At 43.0% G+C, this 10,722-nt stretch overlaps 1 pseudogene; it reads left to right on the top strand.

The window, feature by feature from the left end:
• Nucleotides 1–3,834: 3,834 nt before the first annotated feature.
• The window catches only part of LOC112227464, a 79,369-nt pseudogene continuing 72,481 nt past the window's right edge, over nt 3,835–10,722 (top strand).

Here is a 10,722-nt window from a genome sequence, read left to right as displayed (position 1 = left end):
AGACCCACAAAGTATATTTAAAAAAAACATGTTTTTGATAAACTCCCATATCTATTGGGTGAAATACCACCAATCACAGCAGCAAGATTTGAAAATGTCAACCAGTGAAGAACAAACACCATTGTAAATACAACCCATATTTATTTGGGGTGGCAGGGTAGCCTAGTGGTTAGAGTGTTGGACTAGTAACCAAAAGGTTTCATGTTCAAATCCCTGAGCTGACAAGGTACAAATCTGTCATTCTGCCCCTGAACAGGCAGTTAACCCACTGTTCCTAGGCTGCAATTGAAAATAAGAATTTGTTCTTAACAGACTTGCCTAGTAAAATTAAATGTATTTTCCCTTATGTACTTGAACTATTTGCACATTGTTACAACACTGTTATAGACATACTATAACATTTGAAATGTCTCTATTCTTTTGAAACTTGTGGGGGCCCCAGGATCAGCTTGCTTAGGGGACTCTTCCCCAGGTTCATCTCTCTGTAGGTGATGGCTTTGTTATGGAAGGTTTGGGAATCGCTTCCTTTTAGGTGGTTGTAGAATTGAATAGCTCTTTTCTGGATAATTCTGTCTAATTCTGCTCTGCATACATTTTTTGGTGTTTTACAATGTACACAGAGGACATTTTTGGTGTGTATCATTTTTGTGTGCTCTAGGGCAACGGTGTCTAGATGGAATTTGTATTTGTGGGCATTATTTTTGTCTTTTGTCAGGGCCCAGGTCTGCCAGAATCTGTTCATAAGATCTTGGTGCTGCTGTAGGCCCTCCATGGTTGGAGACAGAAATCAAATCAAATCAAATCAAATTTTATTTGTCACATACACATGGTTAGCAGATGTTAATGCGAGTGTAGCGAAATGCTTGTGCTTCTAGTTCCGACAATGCAGTAATAACGAACAAGTAATCTAACTAACAATTCCAAAAAACTACTGTCTTATACACAGTGTAAGGGGATAAAGAATATGTACATGAGGATATATGAATGAGTGATGGTACAGAGCAGCATAGGCAAGATACAGTAGATGATATCGAGTACAGTATATACATATGAGATGAGTATGTAAACCAAGTGGCATAGTTAAAGTGGCTAGTGATACATGTATTACATAAGGATGCAGTCGATGATATAGAGTACAGTATCTACGTATGCATATGAGATGAATAATGTAGGGTAAGTAACATTATATAAGGTAGCATTGTTTAAAGTGGCTAGTGATATATTTACATAATTTCCCATCAATTCCCATTATTAAAGTGGCTGGAGTAGAGTCAGTGTCATTGACAGTGTGTTGGCAGTAGCCACTCAATGTTAGTGGTGGCTGTTTAACAGTCTGATGGCCTTGAGATAGAAGCTGTTTTTCAGTCTCTCGGTCCCAGCTTTGATGCACCTGTACTGACCTCGCCTTCTGGATGACAGCGGGGTGAACAGGCAGTGGCTCGGGTGGTTGATGTCCTTGATGATCTTTATGGCCTTCCTGTGGTATCGGGTGGTGTAGGTGTCCTGGAGGGCAGGTAGTTTGCCCCCGGTGATGCGTTGTGCAGACCTCACTACCCTCTGGAGAGCCTTACGGTTGAGGGCGGTGCAGTTGCCATACCAGGCGGTGATACAGCACGCCAGGATGCTCTCGATTGTGCATCTGTAGAAGTTTGTGAGTGCTTTTGGTGACAAGCCGAATTTCTTCAGCCTCCTGAGGTTGAAGAGGCGCTGCTGCACCTTCCTCACGATGCTGTCTGTGTGAGTGGACCAATTCAGTTTGTCTGTGATGTGTATGCCGAGGAACTTAAAACTTGCTACCCTCTCCACTACTGTTCCATCGATGTGGATGGGGGGGTGTTCCCTCTGCTGTTTCCTGAAGTCCACAATCATCTCCTTAGTTTTGTTGACGTTGAGTGTGAGGTTATTTTCCTGACACCACACTCCGAGGGCCCTCACCTCCTCCCTGTAGGCCGTCTCGTCGTTGTTGGTAATCAAGCACCAGATCATCAGCAAACAGTAGACATTTGACTTCAGAGTCTAGTAGAGTGAGGCCGGGTGCTGCAGACTGTTCTAGAGCCAATTCATTGATATATACTGTATGTTGAAGAGGATGGGGCTTAAGCTGCATCCCTGTCTCACCCCACAGCCCTGTGGAAAGAAATGTGTGTGTTCTTTGCCAATTTTAACCTCACACTTGTTGTTTGTGTACATGGATTTTATAATGTCGTATATTTTTCCCCAACAGCATTTTCAATGAATTTGTATAGCAGACCCTCAGGCCAAATTGAGTGAAAAGCTTTTTTTTTACGTCAACAAAGCATGAGAAGACTTACTGTTGACGCATATCCCAAAGTAGTTATTGGGGTCAGATTTGTCTCCACTTTTGTGGATTGGGGTGATCAATCCTTGGTTCCAAATATCGGGGAAGATGCCAGAACTGAGGATGATTTAAAGAATTTTAGTATAGCCAATTGGAATTTGATGTCTCTATATTTGATCATTTCATTGAGGATACCATCAACACCACAGGCCTTTTTGGTTTGGAGGGTTTGTATTTTGTCCTGGAGTTCATTCAAGGTAACTGGAGAATCCAGTAGGTTCTGGTAGTCTTTAATAGTTGATTCTAAGATCTGTATTTGATCATGTATATGTTTTTGCTGTTTGTTCTTTGTTATAGAGCCAAAAAGATTGGAGAAGTGGTTTATCCATACATCTCCTTTTTTGATAGATAACTCTTTGTGTGGTTGTTTGCTTAGTGTGTTCCAACTGTCCCAGAAGTGGTTAGTCTATGGATTTGTCAATTACATCGAGCTGATTTCTGATTCACCATAGTAAAGGCGTAAACTCAGGTTTTCTGGGTCTCTATGTTTTTGGTTGGATAGGTTTCTCAAATTCTTTCTTAGATGTTTGCATTATTCATCAAACCATTTGTCATTGTTGTTAAATTTCTTATGTTCTCTACTTGAAATGTTTAGATTCAATTGGAAGCTGTGAGGTCAAATATACTGTTTAGGTTTTCTACTGCCAAGTTTAGACCTTCACTATTTTGTCCAGGAAGTTGTCTAAACAGGATTGAATTTGTTGTTGCCTAATTGTTGTTTGGTAGGGGCATAGGTCTGATATTTTATTTTACCTTTATTTAACTAGGCAAGTCAGTTAAGAACAAACTCTTATTTTCAATGACGTCCTAGGAACAGTGGGTTAACTGCCTTGTTTTTAGGGGCAGAATGACAGATTTCTACCGTGTCAGCTCGGGGATTCGAACTTGCAACATATCGGTTACTAGTCGGTTACTAGTAGCTTCTCTCGGTGCAGGTCCTTCGGCAGGTGGTCTTGCATGTCTGGAAGGGTGTCTCACTGGTCTTGGCGGGTTGTTTGTTGCTCTGTTGCTCCTGTGTGAGGTTCTCTCTCTCTCTCTCTCTGTGTGTGTGTAAGAGTTTTTAAGTGTGTGTGTGTGTGTCCCATTTTTAATCTTGACCTTGTTGTGGCCCTTTGGCAAACGGTGTGTCCTAGTGTGTGTATATGTGTGCCTGTTACTGTGCAATAGCAGTGTACCCAAACAAATAGGTCTGGCTTGATAAATAGATGGCTGCACAAACAGTCCAGGTTAAACTGACCGAGAGGAAGGTGTTTACTCTGTGAGTTATTCATGTGTTGATGCACCGGTGAGCATGTCATTGAGTCTGGATTAATATCCACACAGATAAATAATGAGAGATGCTGGCTGGAACACTTGGGAAGGAGATGGACAAATGAATCAGTGAAGATGCTTATTAATGTATTCAATTTGTTTGAGTTTTTTTGTTTTGTTTTATACACTTCTAAATGAATTCCTTTCATTGTTTTATGATAACCATGTGTTTTCAATGGTTTGGGGTTCTTCTGCTGGGGGTTCTGATGGACCTAAAGGTTCTGATGGCTCTGTTCTCCATGTGTTTTCAATGGTTTGGGGTTCTTCTGCTGGGGGTTCTGATGGACCTAAAGGTTCTGATGGCTCTGTTCTCCATGTGTTCTCAATGGTTTGGGGTTCTTCTGCTGGGGGTTCTGATGGACCTAAAGGTTCTGATGGCTCTGTTCTCCATGTGTTTTCAATGGTTTGGGGTTCTTCTGCTGGGGGTTCTGATGGACCTAAAGGTTCTGATGGCTCTGTTCTCCATGTGTTTTCAATGGTTTGGGGTTCTTCTGCTGGGGGTTCTGATGGACCTAAAGGTTCTGATGGCTCTGTTCTCCATGTGTTTTCAATGGTTTGGGGTTCTTCTGCTGGGGGTTCTAATGGACCTAAAGGTTCTGATGGCTCTGTTCTCCATGTGTTTTCAATGGTTTGGGGTTCTTCTGCTGGGGGTTCTGATGGACCTAAAGTTTCTGTTGGCTCTGTTCTCCATGTGTTTTCAATGGTTTCAGGGGTTGTTGGCTGGGGTTTAATGGACCTAAAGGTTCTGATGGCTCTGTTCTCCATGTGTTTTCAATGGTTTGGGGTTCTTCTGTTAGAGAAATACCCATGGACCTAAAGGTTCAGCTCTGTTCTCCATGTGTTCTCCAATCTTAAACATTAAACATCACTTTATATAGTAAAGGCCCAAGGCGGTTAGAGAAATACCCAGACGAGAAGGCAGCATACTTCCGGAGCTTTCACAAGGTAAACATTAAACATCACTTTATATAGTAAAGGCCCAAGGCGGTTAGAGAAATACCCAGACGAGAAGGCAGCATCCTTCCAGAGCTTTCACAAGGTAAACACTAAACATCACTTTATATACTGTCACTGTTTTTTACTGTGAAATATCCATCAATCCTCCCCTCCGCTCAGTTATACTGTATATATATATTCACCTAATTGGATGTCAAAGTAATATGTTGTCTGGAAATGAAGGATACACCCAGTAGACAGAGAAGTTTTTAGGCGCAGCATGAGACCAGACAGACAGATGTTCATTTGTCTGAGTCTGTTGACCCTTTTAACGCCGTCCACCGCATCATAATTTAACCACAACCTTGAAGTTTACCCAATAACAAGCCCCAACCGCCATTTCACCTCAGAAAATATAGCACAGCACTTCTTTTATTACAGATGCATTGTAATAAATCATATTACACACAAACCGGCACCAAACAATCTTGTTTTTCTCTTTATGTGTTAGATGAGGAGTACATGTTGCTGTTAAGAAGGCACATTTTGACCCTTTATCTCGTTCTTCCTGGGCTTTTCTTTCCCTTTGAGGGGGATAATCTGGGTTATAATATTTATTTTAATGTGTGAGGGTATTGTGAAAGGGGCTCTTTAATGCTCTGTAACCTGCTGTCTAATATACTATCATTAGTTATCAGACACCTGCTGATTATCAGGCCTATGCTGATTTAGTTATCAGGCCTATGCTGATTTAGTTATCAGGCCTATGCTGATTTAGTTATCAGGCCTATGCTGATTTAAGATCGCTGCAGTAGGCGTATGTACCTGATACTTTTGAGGAAATCTTCCACTGCGTTGTGTAGTTTTGTTTGCATCAATTTCAAGCTACTGTTGATACACAGTAAACTCACGTGTCATGCTTATAGGGTTAGGATGCAGAACATTTAGGAGAGTACAACATCTGTCTATGTGAGCCAACATAGGCTACACAGAACTCATGGAATAGTCCAAGTATCAATTTGGAACAACAGTTTCTACTACACCATACCATCAACCTACCCTAACCAGAAACCGTGGATAGGCGGCAACATTCGCGCAAAACTGAAAGTGCGAACAACTGCTTTTATCCATGGAAAGAAGACTGGCATTATGGCCGAATACAAACAGTGTTGTTATTCCCTCCACAAGGCAATCAAACAAGGGAAATGACGGTATAGGGACAAAGTAGAGTCGCAATTCAACAGCTCAGACAAGAGACGTATGTGGCAGGGTCTACAGGCAATCAGGGACTACAAAAAGGAAAACCAGCCACGTCACGGACACCGATGTCTTGCTTCCAGACAAACTAAACACCTTCTTTGCCCGCTTTGAGGATAATACAGTGCCACGGACACGGCTCGCTTCCAAGGACTGTACTATCAAAGGTTCTATCTGAGGGGCCCCAGAAGAGTGCTGCAGAGAAAACAGACACTTTCACCGATACAAAAACAACAATATTGGATTTGTGTTTTGAAAGGTGCTGCATGTTCTTTATATCATGAACAGGAGCCACTCTAAATATCTCCCTGGCTTACTGTTTTGGATGTGTCTAGGTCGGGAGCTCTTGACAAAGGCAGTTAAATAATGGAGCCCATGGTTTTGTGCATAAATATGTCCATGGTGTAACGGGTGTCGTCGTCGGATGAGGAAGAATAGGACCAAAGCGCAGCGTGGTAAGAGTTTATGACTTTTATTGAACTGAACAAAATCACAAAGTGCAAAAATGAAACCGAAACAGTCCTGTCAGGTGCAGAAAACACTAAACAGAAAACAACTACCCACAAAACACCGGTGGGAAAAAGCTACCTAAGTATGGTTCCCAATCAGAGACAACGATAGACAGCTGAACCATACCCGGCCAAAACAAATAAATACAAAACATAGAAAACTGAACATAGAATGCCCACCCAAATCACACCCTGACCAAACCAAAATAGAGACATAAAAAGCTCTCTAAGGTCAGGGCGTGACACATTGAGTGTAAATAAGCAGTGAAGTGCAGAGCAGTGACTTTTACAGAGTTTATGTCTCTGGGACTACTGTTGAAGTCGGAAGTTTACAAACACTTAGGTTGGAGTCATTAAAACTCGTTTTTCAACCGCTTCACACAATTCTTGTTAACAAACTATAGTTTTGGCAAGTAAGTTAGGACATCTATTTTGTGCATGACACAAGTCATTTTTTCATCAATTGTTTACAGACAGATTATTTAACTTAGAATCGACTGTATCACAATTCCAGTGGGTCAGAAGTTTACATACACTAAGTTGACTGTGCCTTTAAACAGCTTGGAAAATTCCAGAAAATGATATCATGGCTTGAGAATCTTCTTATAGGCTAATTGACATCATTTGAGTCAATTGGAGGTGTACCTGTGGATGTATTTCAAGGCCTACCTTCAAACTCAGTGCCTCTTTGCTTGACATCATGGGAAAATCAAAAGAAATCAGCCAAGACCTCAGAAAAAAAATGTAGACCTCCACAAGTCTGGTTGATCCTTGGGAGCAATTTCCAAACACAACTTCAGCTGTACAAACATTAGTATGCAAGTATAAACACCATGGGACCACGCAGCTGTCATATCGCTCAGTAAGGAGACGCATTCTGTCCCCTAGAGATGAATAGACTTTGTTGCGAAAAGTGCAAATCAATCCCAGAACAACAGCAAAGGACGTTGTGAAGATGATAGAGGAAACAGGTACAAAGTATCTATATCCACAGTAAAACAAGTCCTATATCGACATAACCTGAAAGGCCGCTCAGTAAGGAAGAAGCCACTGCTCCAAAACCACCATATAAAAAGCCAGACTACGGTTTGCAACTGCACACAAAGGGACAAAGATTGTACTTTTTGGACTTTTTGGAGAAATGTCCTCTGGTCTGATCAAACAAAAATAGAACTTTTTGGCCATAATGACCATCATTATGTTTGTAGGACAAAGGGGGAGGCTTGCAAGCCCGAAGAACACCATCCCAACCGTGAATCACGGGGGTGGTAGCATCATGTTGTAGGGGTGCTTTGCTGCAGGAGGCTCTGGTGCACTTCACAAAATAGATGGCTTCATGTGGAGGGAAAAGTATGTGGATATATTGAAGCAACATCTCAAGACATAAGTCAGGAAGTTAAATCTTGGTTGCAAATGGGTCTTCCAAATGGACAATGACCACAAGCATATTTCCAAAGTTGTGGCAAAATGGCTTAAGGACAACAAAGTCAAGGTATTGGAGTGGCCATCACAAAGCCCTGACCTCAACCCTATAGAAAATTTGTGGGCAGAACTGAAAATGCGTGTGCGAGCAAGGAGGCCTTCAAACCTGACTAATTTACTCCAGCTCTGTCAGGAGGAATTCTTGTGGAAGGCTACCCAAAATATTTTACCTAAGTTACACAAAGGCAATGCTATCAAATACTTATTGATTGTATGTAAACTTCTGACGCACTCTCAATCAAAGTTAGCGTAGCAGTCAGACGTCTTTGTCCTTCGTCTTGTCGTGTTCCACGTATATATCTTTTTATATCTTTTTCTTCGCATATCTTTTTTCAAGTCGTTTTCTAAACCTCAACTTCAAAATATCTCTCCTGCAACCTGCCTCACCCAATGTGGTGTGGATCTGTATTTTCTAAAGTATTTTTATTTACCTTGGAACTGGAATCCCCCAACAGAAGCCAGCTACTAGCTAGTAGTCAGCTAACCACTGCTATCGGTCATCAGCTAAACTTTAGCTCGGAAAGCTCTTGCCAGTTTGTACAACGCGACTCAAACCAGAGCATACCGGACCTATTTTCTCTCCATTTCCCCGGATTCCTACCGCAAGCCCTGAACCTTTTCACCTGGATCATCGCAGCTAGCTAGCTGCAATCCAAGTGCCTATTCCTAGCTAACGTCTGTCCCGAAGCAAGCACCAATTAGCTTGGAACTAGCCCATGCTAGGCCCATTCTCCCGGCTAGCTGAGGAGGCCCATCAGCCACTCCTGGGTTACAATACCACTTCTATTGCCGGTACGGGGCACGGAACCCCGCCGATCCTTCACGACTGGACTACCAACGTGACCTGCTTGAGGGGGTACTCAACTGGCCCCTACGTCGCAACGTCCCCTGAATAGCCATCTGCTAGCCGCGGCCGGCTAGCTGCTAGCAGCGGCCAAATAGCTGTCTAGAGCATATTGGACTGTTAGCTAAATAGATCCATAGGCCAATGTTTTGGGCCACTATACCTATTTTGCCAATTGGACTTGGACCCCTCTGCTACGCGGCACCCTACTAAGCCATCACGACTGGTCTATCGACATCACCGCACGCAGAGGCTAAAACAAACGTTCCTCCGTCGTGACGTCCATCTAAGGCCCTTCCGCTAGCTTGCTAGCCCCGGCCTGCTAGCCATCTGAATCGCCATGTCTCCAGCCAGTCCAACCACTCACTGGACCCCTATGATCACTCGGCTACGCATGCCTTTCCCTAATATCAATATGCCTTATCCATTACTGTTCTGGTTAGTGATTATTGTCTTATTTCACTGTAGAGCCTCTAGCCCTGCTCAATATACCTGAACCACCCATTTAGTTCCACCACCCACATATGCGGTGACATCACCTGGTTTAAACGTCTGTATAGACAATATCTCTCTCATCATTACTCAATGCCTAGGTTAACCTCCACTGTATCCACATCCTACCATACCTTTGTCTGTACATTATGCCTTGAATCTATTCTATCACGGCCAGAAACCTGCCCCTTTTACTCTATGTTCCGAACGTACTAGATGACCAGTTCTGATAGCCTTTCAACGTACTCTTATCCTACTCCTCCCCTGTTCCTCTGGTGATGTAGAGGTTAATCTAAGCCCTGCAGTGCCTAGCTCCACTCCCCCTCCCCAGGTACTCTCATTTGTTGACTTCTGTAACCGTAAAAGCCTTGGTTTCATGCATGTTAACATTTGAAGCCTCCTCCCTAAGTTTGCTTTATTCACTGCATTAGCTCACTCTGCCAACCCGGATGTCCTAGCCGTGTCTGAATCCTGGCTTAGGTAGACCACCAAAACCCCTGAAATTTCCATCCCTAACTATAACATTTTCAGACAATATAGAACTGTCAAAGGGGGCGGTGTTGCAATCTACTGCGGAGATAGCCTGCAGAGTTTTGTCTTATTATATCCAGGTCTGTACCCAAACAATTCAAGCTTCTACTTTAAAAAATCCACCTTTCCAGAAACAAGCCTCTCACTGTTGCCGCTTGCTATAGACCACCCTCTGCCCCCAGCTGTGCCTTGTACACCATATGTGAATTGGTTGCCCCCCATCTATCTTCAGAGCTCATGCTGCTAGGTGACCTAAACTGGGATATGCTTAACACCCTGGTCATCCTACAATCTAAGCTTGATTCCCTCTATCTCACACAAATGATCAATGAACCCATCAGGTGCAACCCAAAACCCGTTAACACGGGCACCCTCATAGATATCATCCTAACCAACTTGCCCTCCAAATGCACCTCTGCTGTTTTCAACCAAGATCTCAGCAATCACTGCCTCATTGCCTGCATCCGTAATGGGTCTGCGGTAAAACGACCACCACTCATCACTGTAAAACGCTCCCTAAAACACTTCAGCGAGCAGGCCTATCTAATCGACCTGGCCCGGGTATCCTGGTGGGATATTGACCTCATCCCGTCAGTAGAGGATGCCTGGTTATTCTATAAAAGTGCCTTCCTCACCATCTTAAATAAGCATGCCCCATTCAAATGTAGAAAATGTAGAAATGTAGAACCAGGAACAGATATAGCCCTTGGTTCACTCCAGACCTGACTGCCCTTGACCAGCACAAAAACATCCTGTGGCATTCTGCATTAGCACCGAATAGTCCCAGTGATATGCAACATTTGAGGGAAGTTAGGAACCAATATACACAGGCAGTTAGGAAAGCTAAGGCTAGCTTTTTCAAACAGAAATTTGCATCCTGTAGCACAATCTCAAAAAAGTTCTGGGACACTGTAAAGTACATTGAGAGTAAGAGCACCTTCTCCCAGCTGCCTACTGCACTGAGGATAGGAAACATAAATCCATTTTTCTACAGCTTGCCA

Source organism: Oncorhynchus tshawytscha, linkage group LG29 (genome assembly GCF_018296145.1).
Source record: "Oncorhynchus tshawytscha isolate Ot180627B linkage group LG29, Otsh_v2.0, whole genome shotgun sequence".
Taxonomy (NCBI): Eukaryota; Metazoa; Chordata; class Actinopteri; order Salmoniformes; family Salmonidae; genus Oncorhynchus; species Oncorhynchus tshawytscha.
This window is presented reverse-complemented; position numbering and strand designations above follow the sequence as displayed.